The sequence below is a fragment of the Cervus canadensis genome, chromosome 25, assembly GCF_019320065.1.
Source record: "Cervus canadensis isolate Bull #8, Minnesota chromosome 25, ASM1932006v1, whole genome shotgun sequence".
In the NCBI taxonomy this organism is placed as follows: domain Eukaryota; kingdom Metazoa; phylum Chordata; class Mammalia; order Artiodactyla; family Cervidae; genus Cervus; species Cervus canadensis.
This window is the reverse complement of record NC_057410.1, coordinates 28,821,691-28,839,305: the sequence shown is the minus strand read 5'-3', so window position 1 is coordinate 28,839,305 and position 17,615 is coordinate 28,821,691.

Here is a 17,615-nt window from a genome sequence, read left to right as displayed (position 1 = left end):
AAATTATCAAATCTGAAGATAGGGAAAAAAGATTGGAGAAAACAGTGAACAGACTCTCTGGGACCTGTGGAGAATATAAAAAAATAGAGCGTGTTATTGAAGTCTCAAAAGGAGAGGAGAGAGTTGGGGTAGAAAATATTTGAAGAAATAGTACCCCTAAACTTTCCACATTTGGTTAAGATTCAGGAAGCTCAGCAAACCCTAAATAGTGTAAATATAAAGAAAACTGCACTGGCATATCATAGTCAAAATGCTGAACACACACCAATGATGACAGAAAAATCTTGAAATCATTCAGAAAAAAAAGTGACATTGTGTACAGGGGAACAGTGATTTGAATGGCCATGGGCTTTCCATGAACTACAGAGGTCTAAAAACAGAGAAACAAGGTTCTTAGCATGCCAGAAGAAGAAAGCTGAGAAGAAGTGACACCAGAGAAAATTCAGATCTTCAGGAAAGAATGGAGAGTTTCAGAAATAGTAAATTGATGCATAAAGAAGACTTTTTTCCCTTTTAATTTCTTTGAAATTCATCTGATTATTAAAAGCAAAAGCAAATTTTAGAATATTGTCTTGTGGGATTTGTAATGTATTTAGGTGTAATGTGTGTATTATTTACAACTATAGCGTAGAGGATGATGGTTCTTCTGCCTAAAGAAATACGATATTAACTCTAGGCTGTGAAAGGTTAAGGATAGATATTCTAAGCCTAGAACAGGAATTTTAACAATAATGCAAAGAAATATAGTTAAAATTAATTAAAATGGGATTTAAAAAGACATTTAATCAAAAAGAAGGCAAAAAAAGAGGAATAGATGATAATTTTAAAAACTAGCTGGGGGAAAAATAAGATATGTAAAGCAAGCACTTTAAAGGTCTGACACATGGATTGTCTTCCTGAATAACAGTTTACATGGGGATTTGTACTTTCTAGAACCTAGGAGTGCAGATTCTTGTTGCAACTCTGTTGCTACTCATCTCTGCAGAACAAAGGTAAACAAAAAAAACACAATGCAAGGGGGAGTCAAATGGAGAGAATATAGTAGAGTATTCTTGACTATGAGGATTTTGAAATATACAATGGCTCAGGCACATTTTTAATCATCTCTGGAGAAGAAGCAGGCATCCCTCAGTGGTTTACTGAGAAGAGTGGGAAAGAGATGCCTAGGTGTGGGTGTGGGTTCTCTTGGCAGCCAGCTACCTTGGGGAGGAGAGGAAAAGCTGAAAGACACTTGCCACTTTAGGGTTCTGTTGTGAGCTAGCATTTGAGGAGGCTGTCTCCCAGCCCTTCTTTCTTTTTTTGCCCAAAGGCTAAGGATGCAGATAGCTCCAGGAGCTGGGCAGCTAATGGGATGATTTAAGCAGCCTTGTAGGCATTGTGGCAGACTTCATGCAGAGCACTTGCTCCGTGTGGCGGAGATGTTTCCTGCTCACCCCAATCCATAAACTCCCCATTTCTCATCTCCCTGCTGAGGGGTGGGGAGGGGGACAGATTGGCAGAGGAGGAGCTGTGTCCCATCAAATTGGAAGAATGTTCAAAGCTATGGAGCAGCTTGATCTGAACAGCTGCTGCTCCTTGCTGATCATGGAGAATATAAGTTGAAGTAGAGCGAAAATGTGTAAGCAACCTGGATCCCTACGAAGTTGCCAGTGGAGAGCTGCTCCAGAGAGTTGCCCGACTGACCCTGGACTTGGAGTGAACAAGAAACAAATCTTCATTCTAAGCCCCTTCCTCTATTTTGTAGCCTGGTGTACCCCACACACTTTCTTTAAAGGCAGCAGTCACCGCTCAGTTCAGCCTCTTACTATCAAGTGAAATGTAAGCCTAGGGTCGCCAGATCTTCCAGTTTCTGCAAGATAAACCAGAAATATGGTTTTTTTTTTTCGTGAAAATGTCAACATTTGAAAATAGATGTTAATTACGAAAGTAAAACCTTGTATATCCCAAAGAAGACTTTCCTGGGGGTCAGCTTAACCCGAGGCCACTCAGTTGCAACTTGAGCTCTGCATTTGATGACTCATCTTTTCTCATCAGTGACTCAAAGCTTCTTTTGTCACTCCTGTTCAAATAGGGCAGAGACCAGGTCTTTGATTCACAGAACCTGGTGAGCTCAATGATGCCTCCAACTCTGGGTTTCTCGCCCTGGTCTAAACTGTGGGGGGCAGCTATTGATTGCTAAGTCACAAGTCTGACCTGGCTCCCTATAGCCAGCACCGATAAATGCATCCTGTAAGAGTCCTAAATGGTTCTTTCTTGTGGCCCTGACCTCGGTCACCTTTGCCTGACATATTTCATGCTCAACCTGAATGTTTCTTTATGCTTTCTGACCTAGTGATTTACTTTCCCATATATGGCTTTGCCCACTTAGTGGTTGTGACCTTTGTAACTAACTCTCAGTTCAGCTCTTCCTTTCAATCTTTTTCCTCTCAGGTTTTTTTTTTTTTTTAACTGTTTGTAGATTTGGATTCTGCCTTCCAGTTCCCTGTGGGTTTGCTCTGGAATAGTTCTGGATTTTTAATTAATTTCATATGTGCATGCCTGTAAAGTCACTTCAGTTGTGTCCGACTCTGTGCGACCCTTTGAACTGTATAGCCCACCAGGCTCTTCTGTCCATGGGATTCTCCAGGCAAGAATACTGTAGTGAGTTGCCATGCCCTCCTCCAGGGGATCTTCCCAACCCAGGGACTGAGCCCACATCTCCTGTGACTCCTGCATTGCAGGCGGATTCTTTGCTCTGGGGGTCTATGGAAGCAGTCACCAGTTGGCAGGGGAGAGGGTGATAGGGGTGGTCACCCACCTCTCTCATCTTTGCCTTCTGCTCCATTCCCACCACCTCTGTTCCAGCTGTGACTGTCCTTTCCCCTCTGGACTGGCTCAGGAATTGTCCCAGTTTTCCCAGTCTACCCAGCACAAGCTGCCTGGATGAATCTTCTTAAACCTGGGTTCTATGATGGTTGATATATATATTTTTTTTCTTAAATTTTTGGCTGTGGTGGGTCTTTGTCGCTGCTTGGTCTTTTTTTCTGATTTTCTCTAGCTGCGGAGAGCTGAGGCTACTCTCTAGTTGCAGTGCAAGGGCTTCACATTGCTGTGGCTTCTCTTGTTGTGGAGCACAGGCTCTTCTAGAGCACGTGGGCTTCAGTAGTTACAGCACATGGGCTCAGTAGTTGTGGCTCCTGGGCTCTGGAGCACAGGCTCAATAATTGTGGCACAAGGGCTTAGTTGCTCCGAGACGTGTGGGATTTTCTTGAACCAAGGATCGAACCTGTGTCTCCTGCATTGGTAAGTGGACTCCTTAACACTGAGCCGCTCAGGAAGCCCCAGTGATGATTAATGTTGTGTGTCAACATGATTGAACTAAGGGATGCCCAGATAGCTGGTAAAACATCATTTCTTGGTATTTCTGTGAGGGTGTATCTGGAAATGATGAGAGTTTGAATCGCTAGACTAAGTAGAGATAACCTCCACCAATGATTCTGGTGGGTGTCATTTAATCCACTGAGGGCCTGAGCGGAAGAAAAAGGCAGAGGAAGGACAAATTTGCTCTCTCTGCTTGTGCTGAGACATCCATTTTCTCCCACCTCAGACATCTGTGCTTCTGGTTCTCAGGCTTTTGGACTCTGAGTGAATTACACCACCAGCTTTCCTGGCTCTCCAGCTTGCAAAGAGCAAATCATGGGACTTCTCGACGTCCATAATAATGTGAGCCAATTCCTATAATAAACCTCCTCTTATATTTACCTCTGTGTGTCCTGTTTTCATTTTCTCTGGAGAACTCTGACTAATACACATTCCATTTCCTTCCAAGGCACTCCTCCCTAGCACTGAAAGCACTTCATAATCTGTCTTCAACTGGTTTCTCCAACTTTATGTTGCCCCCAACTTCTGTCTTTTTCAGAGCAGTTGCTAGGCTTTTCTGCTGTTGCTCACAATTCTCTTCACCTAGAATAGCCTGTACCTTCTCAGTCTTGCAGGAGAAGCCCTACCCACTCCAAGACATTGTCCTAAGACTTCTCAGCCTGGCTCCTATTTAGTTGTGTACGTGGTTGATTTCGCACTCCCTGGTGCCTCAGGTGGTAAAAAATCCGCCTGCAGTAAAAAAGACCTGGGTTCAATCCCTGGGTTGGGAAGATCCCCTGGAGAAGAGGATGGCAACCCACTCCAGTATTCTTGCTGGTGAATTCCAGGGACAGAGGAGCCTGGTGAGCTGTAGTCCGTGGAGTTGCAAAGCGTCAGACATGACTGAGCGACTAACACTTGGTTGATTTTATCCTCCTCATTATGATAAACTCCAGGAGCTATTTTACAATCTCTTTTCCCTCTCCTCCAAGGCCTTGTTTTTTTTTTTTAATTTTTTTTTAACATGAGAATTTCTGCTTGATGAGTGTGGGTGGGCATTTTCTTGCCCAAATCCAACCTCTGATACCAAAGACGCCATAGTTTCACTTCCTGGGTTAGAAGTTGTTAGTCAGTGGAGGAGCAGGGGAGGGCTTTGGCTAGAGATTTGCTATGTAGTGTGTCAAACCCGAAACTCACTCTGGACTTTGGCAAGAAAGCACTTAGGTTGCTCACTAGGACAGGCTTGTTTGATGGCAGCAGGCTCAAATTCCCCTTCTCTTCCTTCTCACTTATCAGTTAAAGCTTTTTAATGCTGAAGAATGTTTGAGAAACAGCTAAAGGCCCAATGCTTGCTCCTGAGGAGTTTACAAAGCTGTAGTTAATTGTGTGCTCTTGACAGATATTGGTAAGAATATAATTCAACTGATTAATGTTTTTATTATATTTCTGTGGAGAAATGAATAGTGAAATGTTCTCTACTAGACAAATCAAAGGTAAATACAACAGAAGAAGTAGCTGAGGATGAATTTGTCACAGATCCTGGTCATATTATACTTCTTCCCACCTTGACCTTGCCTGGCCTGGGACCATCTCCTCCGCCTCTCTTTCCTTCTCTGAATTTTGCCCATCCTTCAGGAAGCCTGCTGGGTGACTCCGGAATCCATTAAGCTGTTTTGAACACTAGGGTTAATAACCTTTGCCACACAAGTTTAGAGCTTGGAGATATCCTTAAATTCTTTGCTGCTGTTTTGTGTGAGTTCCCAACTAAATGATTACTCCTTTGAATAATAGTAAGAATAACAACAATAAAGCAGTTAATATTTATTAAGCATTTATTATGAGCTTAGTACTTTGCTAATATACCTATGGATTTAAGGTAATTTCATCTGTCCAACAACTCTATGAGGAAGTTCTACTATTATTGCCATTTTACAATTGAGGAAGCTGTGTTATGGTATAAATTTTCAAAAAGGTAACATAATGACTCTCATACAAACATGAAGTGAATACACATCAAAGATATTATTTAACTCCCCTAATTAAGGAGAAAACCTGCAATTTGTTAAAAACCAACTGAAAGGAGACTCAAGAGAAGACTAATTTATGGGCAATCAAGAATACTGAAATGCAGTTGCCGTGTCCTGTATGTACTAAAATTTGGAATTATCTTTTCTGCTGGACAGAAACCAATTTTATTATTTTTTTAATTAAAAAAAGTTTTGCTCTGCCTCATGTGGGATCTTTACCACTGAGTCACCAAGGAAGCCCAGAAATATATTTTAAAATATATTTTATTATTAATTTTTTGAAATTAATATTCTATTTATTTAGCAGAGGGAGGAGACGCTGACACTGGAAAGAACTGGTCTTCTGGCACGCAAGGCAGTAGAAGAGTCTGGCTATTAAAGGACTTGAGTAGCAAAACTGCCATCATTTGGCCTGGAGCTCCATCAGTGCTGAACAGAAGCAGCGATGGTGTTTTCTCTACAACTGCCCCAGCTGGGACCAGGTAGCACAGTGGTAAATAATCTGCATGCCAATGCAGGAGACATCAGAGACCCAAGTTTGATCCTGGGTTGGAAAGATCCCCAGTCTTCCCTTGTGGCTTGGCTGGTAAAGAAACTGCAATGGGTTCAATCCCTGGGTTGGGAAGATGCCCTGGAGAAGGGAAAGGCTACCCACTCCAATATTCTGGCCTGGAGAATTCCATGGACTGTATAGTCCATGGGGTCGCAAAGAGTCGGACACGACTGAGCAAGTTGCACTGCACTGCACTGGAAAGATCCCCAGGAGGAGGAAACCCACTCCAGTATTCTTGCCTGGAAAATTCCATGGACAGAGGAGCCTAGCAGGCTACAGTCCATGGGGTGGCAGAGAGTCGGAGATGACCGAGCATGCACCAGCAGCATGTTGTGTGTGTGGGTGAGTGCTAACTCGCTTCAGTCGTGTCGGACTCTTTGCGACCCTATGGACTATAACCCACCAGGCTCCTCTGCCCATGGGATTTTCCAGGCAAGAATACTGGAATGGGTTGCTGTTTCCTCTTTGAGGAGAGCAGCGTGTTACCAATCAGCAAATAAGCTAAGTCATGTATGACTCTTTGGCTACCTTACCCCTGGATATTTAGCCATAGAGCCTATCTCACTGTCCTTCTTAGAAATACGTGAGCTACTTAAAAGCCTTTAACAAATGTGTCTTCTTTAATTCAGAAAGCAATTTTATCTCACTGTTTATCTCAACGTTCATTTGCATTTCTAGGGCCCCACATTATCTGCGTTACTGTCAGTTTTTCCAACTTGCAGAGCTATAAATGAATTTAATAAAAATAATCAAAAGAACTTCCTTGGTGGCACAGTGGATGGGAAGCTGCTTGCCAGTGCAGCAGACACGGGTTCGATTCCTGGTTTCGGAAGATTCCACATGCCTCGTAGCAATGAAGCCTGCGAGCCACAACTACTGAAACCTGCAGGCCCTACAGCCTGTGCTCTGCAATAAGAGTCCACCTAGAAGCCCGTGCACCACAATGAAGAGCAGCCCATCTAGAGAAAGCCCGAGCCTAGCAATGGAGACTTAGTACAGACAAAAATAAAACAAATAAATTAAAAAATTATAAAACAAGAGCTATCAAAGGTGGTACTGAACACATTATCTTCTTGGCATATCTGAAAATAAGATATGAAGTCCTATGGAGAGTCTTTAAAATAGTTTTACAAACTTAAGAAATCAAAGGCATAGACATGAACTGAATCAAGTAATGCTGAAAGGTCCCTAAACAAAGCCCAGCAGTCCTCTGAAAGGCACCCAGTAATCTCTTGCTCATTTTGGTCTACGATTTTTCCTACGTTGACTGGGCTTAGAGTTCTTTCATACTTAGGTATCGAGCACAACACCTAGTGCATGTTAGGTTTTTCATGAGTGAAGATTGGTCGACAGATGAGAATTACTTTTAAAATTATTTATTTATTATTTTTGGTTGGGTTGGGTCTTTGTTGCTGCATGTGGCTTGCTCTAGTTATGGAGAGCAGGGGCTGCTCCTGGTTGCAGTGCATGGGCTTCTCATTGCAGTGGCTTCTTTTATTGCAGAGCACAGGCTCTAGGTGTGTGGGCTTTAGTAGTGGCAAATGGGCTTAGTTGCTCCATGGCATGTGGGATCTTCCTGGACCAGGGATGGAACTTGTGTCCCCTGCATTGGCAGGTGGATTCTTATCCACTGTGCCACCAGGGAAGTCCTGATGAGAATTATTAAATGATTATAAAGCTTGTGGTAGATTGAACACCATGACCAAAATATTTTGCATCTCTTTCATCAAGATGTAGAGTCTAATGTCCTGCTCCTTGAATCTGGAATTGCCTTGTGGCTTGCTTTGGCCAGCAAAAAATTAGAAGTGACAATGAGTGGCTTCTGGAGCCTAAACTTCCAGAGACCCCACAGCTTCCACTTTCAGTGTCTTGGGACCTGCTATTACCTAGTAAGAAACCCAGGCTCTCCTTCTGGAGAGCCACGTGGAGGAGAATCAAGGAGCCTTGACTGAGAGTCCCAGCCAACCCTCGTGTATGTGAGTGAGGCCAACTTGGACCATCCTGGTCCTGGTGACTGTAGCCACTTGAGCAACTTCAGGTGAGGTCAGCAGAACTGCCAAGCTGAACCCAGCTAAAATTGTGAGCTAACAGATGATTGTTGTTTTAAGCCTCTAGTCTTGGGTGTTTTGATTTGTGTTGCTGTTCAGTCGCTCAGTCATGTTCGATTCTCTGCGACCCCATGGACTGCAGCACGCCAGGCTTCCCTGTCCTTCACCATCTTTTGCTATGTAGGGATGGCTAAACTGATGGGGAGGTGTCTCTGCAGTCATAGAATGTCAGCCGGGGACAGGGGACAAGTAGCAGATATAGGCTATTGCCTGTGCTTGAATTTCCTGGCTCAACTATCTTGCGCCCAGCTGACTGGTACCCCTGTGCTGCTCCTTGACAGAAATATCACTACCTAAGTATGCTGTTTGGCCCCAAACCTCCTGTTTTTCAGAGCTGCTCTGACAGGAACACTGTCTGCACTGGGGGGGCTGGTGACTCATTCGAGCAGCAAGAGTCCACCCTCTTCAAAAGAAGAGAGGCAGTGAGCAAACAACTTTCTTCTAGGAACTTTACATCTAACGAGGACATGTGTGTCCAAATTAAGGAATAAAGTTAAACCTGTTGTCAATATCGGCCTCCTCCCTTCCTCAAATGTGTCATGTGACACTTTTACTTTCCAAACATCTTTCTACTAAGCATGTTTCCGTCCCAACACAGCCCAGTGAGTGAGAAGAACAGGTGAGGAAATCAAGAGAAATCTCCACAGCAGCTTAATTGCAGACCAGATCGCAGGCCTCCTGCTGTACTGTCTGCTGACGCAGTGCTGGAAACTACCTAGGGCCGGTTCCCTGGGCAGCCCCGTCTCTCTGATGGCCCTCAATCCAGGCTGAACATCCAGGACACACGTGCGAACTCCTGAGATGACGTTGGTGGCAGTATGGTGCCAGGAAGACCTCTATTCCGTTTTATTAGCCCCTTTAGCTGTGTGATCCCAGGCAGTCATTCAACCATGTCAGTCTCAGTTTCCTTACTTGCAAAATGAGATTTAAATTATACTATAAAATTACAGAAACTTAAAAAACCTGTAAACAGTGGTTACATCTGGAATAAGGTATGAGACTGGGCATCTGGGATAGGATGAAGACTTACTCTTTTTTGCTGTTTTATTCTCTGGTTTGTTTTATCTTATTTTTAAAATTTATTTATTTATTTTTTGGCTATGTCTTGTGGCATTCGGGATCTTAATTCTCTGACCAGGGATCGAACCTATGCCCTCTACAGTGGCAGCTTGGAGTCTTACAGTGACAGTCCGTTGGACTGTCAGGGAAGTTGCTTTATTTTTCAGATTCCACATATAAGTGGTGGCTCAGACAGTAAAGAATCTGACTGCAATGCGGGAGACCTGGGTTTGATCCCTGGGTTGGAAAGATCCCCCTGGGGAAGGGAATAGTTACCCACTCCAGTATTCTTGTCTGGAGAATTCCACAGAGGAGCCTGGAGGGCTAGAGTCCATGGGGTCACAAAGAGTCAGACACAACTGAGTGACTAACACATACATACATAAATGGTAACATACAGTATTTGTGCTTTTCTGTCTGACTTATTTCACTTAGCATAGTGCCCTCCAAGTCCATCTATGTTGCTGCAAATGGCAACATTTCATTCCTTTTTATGACTAAGAGTACATCATGAGAAACGCTGGGCTGGAAGAAGCACAAGCTGGAATCAAGATTGCTGAAAGAAATATCAATAACCTCAGATATGCAGATGACACCACCCTGGCAGAGTGAAGAGGAACTGAAAAGCCTCTTGGTGAAAGTGAAAGAGGAGAGTGAAAAAGTTGGCTTAAAGCTTAACATTCAGAAAACTAAGATCATGGCATCTGGTCCCATCACCTCATGGGAAATAGATGGGGAAACAGTGGAAACAGTGTCAGACTTTATTTTTTTGGGCTCCAAAATCACTGCGGATGGTGACTGCAACCATGAAATTAAAAGACGCTTACTCCTTGGAAGAAAAGTTATGACCAACCTAGATAGCATATTAAAAAGCAGAGACATTACTTTGCCAACAAAGGTCCATCTGGTCAAGGCTATGGTTTTTCCAGTGGTCATGTGTGGATGTGAGAGTTGGACTGTGAAGAAAGCTGAGCGCTGAAGAATTGATGCTTTTGAACTGTGGTGTTGAAGAAGACTCTTGAGAGTCCCTTGGACTTCAAGGAGATCCAACCAGTCCATCCTAAAGGAGATCAGTCCTGGGTGTTCATTGGAAGGACTGATGCTGAAGCTCAAACTCCAATACTTTGGCCACCTCATGCGAAGAGTTGACTCATTGGAAAAGACCCTGATGCTGGGAGGGATTGGGGGCAGGAGGAGAAGGGGACGACAGAGGATGAGATGGCTGGATGGCATCACTGACTCAATGCGCATTAGTTTGAGTAAACTCTGGGAGTTGGTGATGGACAGGGAGGCCTGGTGTGCTGCGATTCATGGGGTTGCAAAGAGTTGGACACGACTGAGCGACTGAACTGAACTAAACTGAGTATTCCATTTTGTGTGTGTGCACATCATATCTTCTTTATCCATTTTTCTGTTTTATTTATTTATTTTTAGCCATGCCACATAGCTTGTGGGATCTTAGTTCCCTGACCAGGGATGGAACCTGGTCCCTCGATAGTGAAAGCACTGAGACCAAACCACTGGACCACCAGGGAGTTCCCTATCCATTTTTCTGTTGATGGGCATCTTGGCTATTACAAATAATGCTGTTATGAACATTGGGGTGCATGCATCTTTTAATTAGTATTTTTGTTTTCTTTGGATATATACCCAGGGGTGGAATTCATGGATCATATATTAAGACATTCCTGGAGGAGGAAATGGCAACCCACTTCTTGATGGCAACCCCAGTATTCTTGAGTGGAGAATCCCATGGACAGAGGAGCCTGGGAGGCTACAGTCCATAGGGTTGCAAAGAGTCAGATACAGCTGAAGGAACTTAGCATGTACCCATGTTAAGACATACTTTTCATTGTATATCTTTTCTATCATTCAAATTTGTGGTTGTGATGATTGAGTTTATGTGAACTTGACTGGCCTAACACATGCCCAGATTGGCAATAAAATTATTTCTGAGTATGTCTGTGAGGGTATCTTTGGAAGGGATTAGTATTTGAATCAGTAGTTTGAGTGACGATCCTCCTCGCCAATTTGTGTGAGAATCATCCAGTCTGCTGAGGGCCTGAATAGAACAAAAGGGTGTAGGAAGGGTGAATTTGCTCTCTCTACTTGAGCTGAGACGTCCACCTTCTGTCCTCAGACACTGGTGCTTCAATGGGTCCTTGCATCAGACCAGGACTGATGGGCCCCATCAGACCACTGGGCTGCAATTCTTAGGCCTTTGGACTCAGACTGAATAATACCACTGACTTTCCTGGGTCTCCAACTTGCCTGTGAGACTTCTTGGCCTCCATAACCATGTGAGCTAATTTCCATTGTTCTTGTCTTGGGAATTCCCTGGTGGTCCAGTGGTTGAGAATCCATGCTTTCACTGCGTAGGGCCCAGGTTTAATCCCTGGTCAAGGAACTAAGATCCCACAGGCTGCGAGGAATGGCCAGATATAAATAAATAAATCTTGTCTTACGTGTCTCTCTATATTTCCTATTGGTTCTGTTTCTCTGGAGAACTCTGACTGATACAGTAATTGAAGGGCAAATGTTATTAATTCAATAACAATGCTAATTTACCAAGAAGTAAATTATTAGCTCATAATAATTCTAATTAGCCAATAAATGTGAATGAGTGCTAAGTAACTTCAGTCATGTCCACCTCTTTTTGACCCTGTGAACTGTAGCCTGCCAGGCTCCTCTGTCCATGGGATTCTCCAGGCAAGAATACTGCAGTGGGTTGTCATGACCTCCTCCAGGGGATCTTCCTGACCTGGGGATCGAACCCAAATGCCTTGTGTCTTCTTCATTGGCAGGTGGGCTCTTTACCACTAGCCTGCCTGGGAAGCCTCAGGCCAGTAAATAAATATATCTAAAAAAAAAAAAAGCAAAAAAACTGTGTCTTTCTCCAGTGGTATACTTGAACCCTCCTTCCTCTACGGGACAAAATTATTTTTAGAAAGAATCATTTTTTTTCTTGATTCACTTTTTAGCTTCAGAACAATTAGAAATTTAAAAATATTATTTAAGGGATTTCCCTGGCAGTCTAGTGGTTAAGACTCATGCTTCCACTATAGGAAGCATGTAAAATTGGTAGAGACAATTTTATATATATATATATTCAGTCAGTTCAGTTCAGTTCAGTCACTCAGTCGTGTCCGACTCTTTGTGACCCCATGAACCGCAGCACACCAGGCCTTCCTGTCCATCACCAACTCCCGGAGTCCACTCAAACCCATGTCCATCGAGTAGGTGATGCCATCCAACCATCTCATCCTCTGTCGTCCCCTTCTCCTCCTGCCCCAATCTTTCTTAATAATTACTGTGTGTGGTTATTGTCTATTTCTCATCTACCGTCTAAATAAACCCAGAAGATGTATTATCACAAAGGCTGGGCAAGTTAGTTCAGTCGCTCAGTCGTGCCCAACTCTTTGTGACCCCATGCACTGCAGCATGCCAGGTTTCCCTGTCCATCACCAACTCCCCTAGCTTGCTCAAACTCATGTTCTTCGAGTTGGTGATGCCATCCAACCATCTTATCCTCTGTCGTCCCCTTCTCCTCCTGCCTTCAATCTTTCCCAGAATCAGGGTCTTTTCCAATGAGTCGGTTCTTCACGTCAGGTGGCCAAAGTATTGGAGTTTCAGCTTCAGCATCAGTCCTTCCAATGAATATTCAGGACTGATCTCCTTTCGGATGGACTGGTTGGATCTCCTTCCTGTCCAAGGGACTCTCAAGAGTCTTCTCCAACACCACAGGTCAAAAGCATCCATTCTTCGGGGCTCAGCTTTCTTTATGTCCAACTCTCACATCCATACATAACTACTGGAAAAACCATAGCCTTGACTAGACGGACCTTTGTTGGCAAAGTAATGTGTCTGCTTTTTAATATGATGTCTAGGTTGGTCATAACTTTTCTTCCAAGGAGTAAGCGTCTTAATTTCATAGCTGCAGTCACCATCTGCAGTGATTTTGGAGCCCCCAAAATAAAGTCTCTTACTGTTTCCATTGTTTCCCCATCTATTTCCCATGAAGTGATGGGACTGGATGCCATGATCTTCGTTTATTGAATGTTGAGTTTTAAGCCTATTTTTTCACTCTCCTCTTTCACTTTCATCAAGAGGCTCTTTGCTTTCTGCCATAAGTTTGGTGTTATCTGCATATTTGAGGTTATTGATATTTCTCCCGGAAATCTTGATTCCAGCTTGTGCTTCATCCAAAGGCTTGGAGAATTCTGAACTGTTACAAACTTCTCTCAAAATGAACAGGGTATTCGCTGGGTAAAGAATATTATGTTTACTGATAGATATGTAATGAAAGTGTTCATTTGAAGTTTACACATTTATTATCAAAACTCAACAGTCATCATGGCAATCATTTAGCACTTGAACCAACAAAAGATTTTCTTATGAAATATTTGATCATTGACCTTATTTTTTACTTTTGGTCCAGGCGGCATGACTTGCAGATTCTTATTAATAGTTCCCCGAGCAGGGATGAAACCGGGGGCCCCTGGCAGTAAGAGCAAGGAGTCCTAACCACCATACCACCTGAGAATTTCCTTACTGACCTTGTTTAGAATTGTCTACACATGAAAATAAGAAAATACAGGCTTTTAGTCAGTTTTATTTTTTAAAAATTCTCCACTGACAACAAGCCCCCTTGATGCCTAATTCAGGGTGGACAGTTCCCACAGCCCTGCTCTCCTTACACGGTCCTTGTTAAAGACCAAATGGGATAATATCCTCTTGGGTCTCAAATTCAAATGCTGCAGAGTTCAGAGAGGCATGTCTGTAAAGGGGTGTAAGTCACAGAGCGCTGTGCAGTCCGTGGAAGACCAGGAGGGCGTGCCCTGACTAGAGGTGTTCACTATCAGTCTTCTTTCTTTGTTTCTTTTTTTTTGTTTTTTTGTTTTTATTAGTTGGAGGCTAATCACTTCACAACATTTCAGTGGGTTTTGTCATACATTGATATGAATCAGCCATAGAGTTACACGTATTCCCCATCCCGATCCCCCCTCCCACCTCCCTCTCCACACGATTCCTCTGGGTCTTCCCAGTGCACCAGGCCCGAGCACTTGTCTCATGCATCCCACCTGGGCTGGTGATCTGTTTCACCATAGATAATATACATGCTGTTCTTTCGAAACATCCCACCCTCACCTTCTGCCACAGAGTTCAAAAGTCTGTTCTGTACTTCTGTGTCTCTTTTTCTGTTTTGCATATAGGGTTATCGTTACCATCTTTCTAAATTCCATATATATGTGTTAGTATGCTGTAATGTTCTTGATCTTTCTGGCTTACTTCACTCTGTATAATGGGCTCCAGTTTCATCCATCTCATTAGAACTGATTCAAATGAATTCTTTTTAACGCTGAGTAATATTCCATGGTGTATATGTACCACAGCTTCCTTATCCATTCATCTGCTGATGGGCATCTAGGTTGCTTCCATGTCCTGGCTATTATAAACAGTGCTGCAATGAACATTGGGGTGCACGTGTCTCTTTCAGATCTGGTTTCCTCAGTGTGTATGCCCAGAAGTGGGATTGCTGGGTCATATGGCAGTTCTATTTCCAGTTTTTTAAGAAATCTCCACACTGTTTTCCATAGTGGCTGTACTAGTTTGCATTCCCACCAACAGTGTAAGAGGGTTCCCTTTTCTCCACACCCTCTCCAGCATTTATTGCTTGTAGACTTTTGGATAGCAGCCATCCTGACTGGCGTGTAATGGTACCTCATTGTGGTTTTGATTTGCATTTCTCTTCTTTCTTTTTTTAACTCATGTCAATCCTGTGAGCTAGGCAGGAAGCACCTTTTAAAAAATTTTATTTATTTATTTATTTTGGCTGTGCTGGGTCTTCGCTGCTGGGTGGGCTTTTCTCTAGTTGCGGTTCCCAGGCTTCTCATTGCAGTGGCTTTCCTTGTGGTTTCTGGGCTCTAGAGCACAGGCTCAATAGTTGTAGTGCACAGGTTTAGTTGCTTCCCAGCATGTGGGATCTTCCGGGACTAGAGATCGAACTTGTGTCTCCTGAATTGGCAGGCAAATTCTTTACCCCTGGACCACCAGGGAAGCCCTCAGTTTCCTTTTCTGAGGCAGGTCCGTCTGTCCATGGGGTGGGCTGACAGCCTATGACACCCACAACTAATAAACAATTCAGACTTAGGTCTGGGCTGACTTCAAAGCTCTTTCCACTATACCATAGTGAAAATATCACCTTACTCTTAATTCATAGGTGGATACTGACTTATGTCCCAAGTCAGAAAAATAAACAAGGGAGTCCTGGAGAAGTGGAGAGCTGAAACAGGTGGGATTTAGATGAGAAGTGCCTACTGGCCCCTGTGATACAGAAGGAGAGAAGGGGATGGACCACAGGGACTGCAAGTGTGGCTCTGTATGAGGGAAAAAGGTGCAGGGTTGTTCTATTTGCGGGGTCCTCACAGTGGAACAGAGTAAGCAGCCCACCTATGGGAACATTTACAATGCAAAGTTATTTTTTAAATGATCAGAGAGATGTTTGTTGCAATTCAGTTTATGACAGCAGAAAACTAAAGTCAATGTAAATATCCCAAAGTAGGGGAATGGTTAAATAAATTGCTCTATATCCATTCAATGAGGGGATACTCTTCAATCCTCAAAAATATCATTAGAAGAAGAATGTTTGACAGGGAAAGAAATTCCCATTATATATGTGATATGTGAAGAGGAGATTATAAAACATTGGGCACAATCCAATCTCACTTTTGTGAAATTAAAACAAGTATGTGAAAGTTGCTCAGTGGTGTCTGACTTTTTGAGACCCCATAGACTGTATACATAGTCCATGGAATTCTCCAGGCCAGAGTACTGGAGTGGGTAGCCTTTCCCTTCTCCAGGGGATTTTCTCAACCGAGGGATCGAACCCAGGTCTCCCACGTTGCAGGTGGATTCTTTACCAGCTGAGCCACAAGGCTCAAGCCCTAATAGCCACAAGCCCTATTAATAAAAGACCTTGAAAGTTAAACATCAAGGTATTAACAATAGTTATCTCTAGGTGGCAGTATTCTGAAGGTTTAAAATTTTTATTTCTGCTCATCTGTGTTTTCTAATTCTCAACAGTGAACACATCTTACTTAGGTACAATAAGGAAAAACAACATTTATTTTTTAAACCATGGTGAGAGTCACTGGATAGGGATCAAAGATTGTGTTAATAGGTTAATGAAAGTGAAAACGAAAGTCGCTCAGTCGTGTCTGAGTCTTTGCTACCCCATGGACTTAGCCCCCCAGGCTCCTCTGTCCATGGGAATTCTCCAGACAGGAATACTGGAGTGGGTTGCCATTTCTTCCTCCAGGAGATCTTCCCAACCCAGGGATCAAACCCAGGTTTCCCTCCTTGCAGGCGGATTCTTTCCTGTCTGAGCCACCAGGGAAGCAACTCAGCTAATCTGGAAGAGAACCCAGTAAAAGGCCAATGACTTTCCACCCAGGATGAAGGAGAGTGATAGGTGTTTGTGTGTGAGGAGGGGCCAAGGTGGGGTGGGGAGGAGATGGAGGGCAGGACCGGGAAAGCTGGGATAGCTTGGGTGCAAAGAAGCTGTCAGGGATTGGGGCTCTGCACCTGCCATGCATATTACCAGTTCCTTGACTGCTGGACCATGGTCTTTGCCGCTCTGTCCATACTTCTTGCATGGTCCTGCAGGAATGAACTTCAAGCATAGATGAACTCTGGATGTGACTTTGTCCACTGAGGTCATTTGCATTCCAGAAGGCTGTGATTCTATGAACTCTGCCCAATGAGAAGTTCAAAAAGAAATTGGAAGTGAATGTGGGTGATGGTTGTTGTTCAGTCGCTCAGTTGTGTCGGACTCTTTGCTACCCCATGGACTGCAGCACATCTGGCTTCCCTGTCCTTCACTATCTCCCGGAATTTGCTCAAACTCATGTCCATTGAGTTGGTGATGCCATCCAAGCATCTCATTTCTTGTTGCCCCCTTCTCCTCCTATGCTTTATCTTCCCCAGCATCAGGGGCTTTTCCAATTGGACTCTATTGACAAAGTGATGTCTCTGCTTTTTAACATGCTGTCTAGGTTTGTCATAGCTTTTCTTCCAAGGAGTAAGCGTCTTTTAATTGAATTAAAAGAATTCGGGTGGAGAAGCCGGCTATTAACAGCTTTGACCAGATGGTGGTGCTATAAGGCAGGGAATCAGAGCACAGCGCAGTAGTCCCGGGTTAGGCTGGAACTGCCATCTGCTTCTGAAAAGCCACCAGGGGGCAGTCGAAGGTTAAGCGGGTGCTGCTTCCCGAGGGCCCGCGGGAGCCACTGGTGTACAATACCATTCAATAAAACGGATCGTTATAACAATGAAGTGCCAGGGACAAAACAGAATCATTCAAACGGGTGCAGATCTTGATGCTAAATGCTCAGAGGGAGCTCAGAGGACCTGTCCCGCCACTGCCCTCAGCCCTCCCCTTCTCCCACACACACTCCTGGCTGTGAGCCCCCTGGGTCACCATGCCTCTTCCTTTCCCCTCTCGTTCTCCCTCCCACCATATGGTACCAG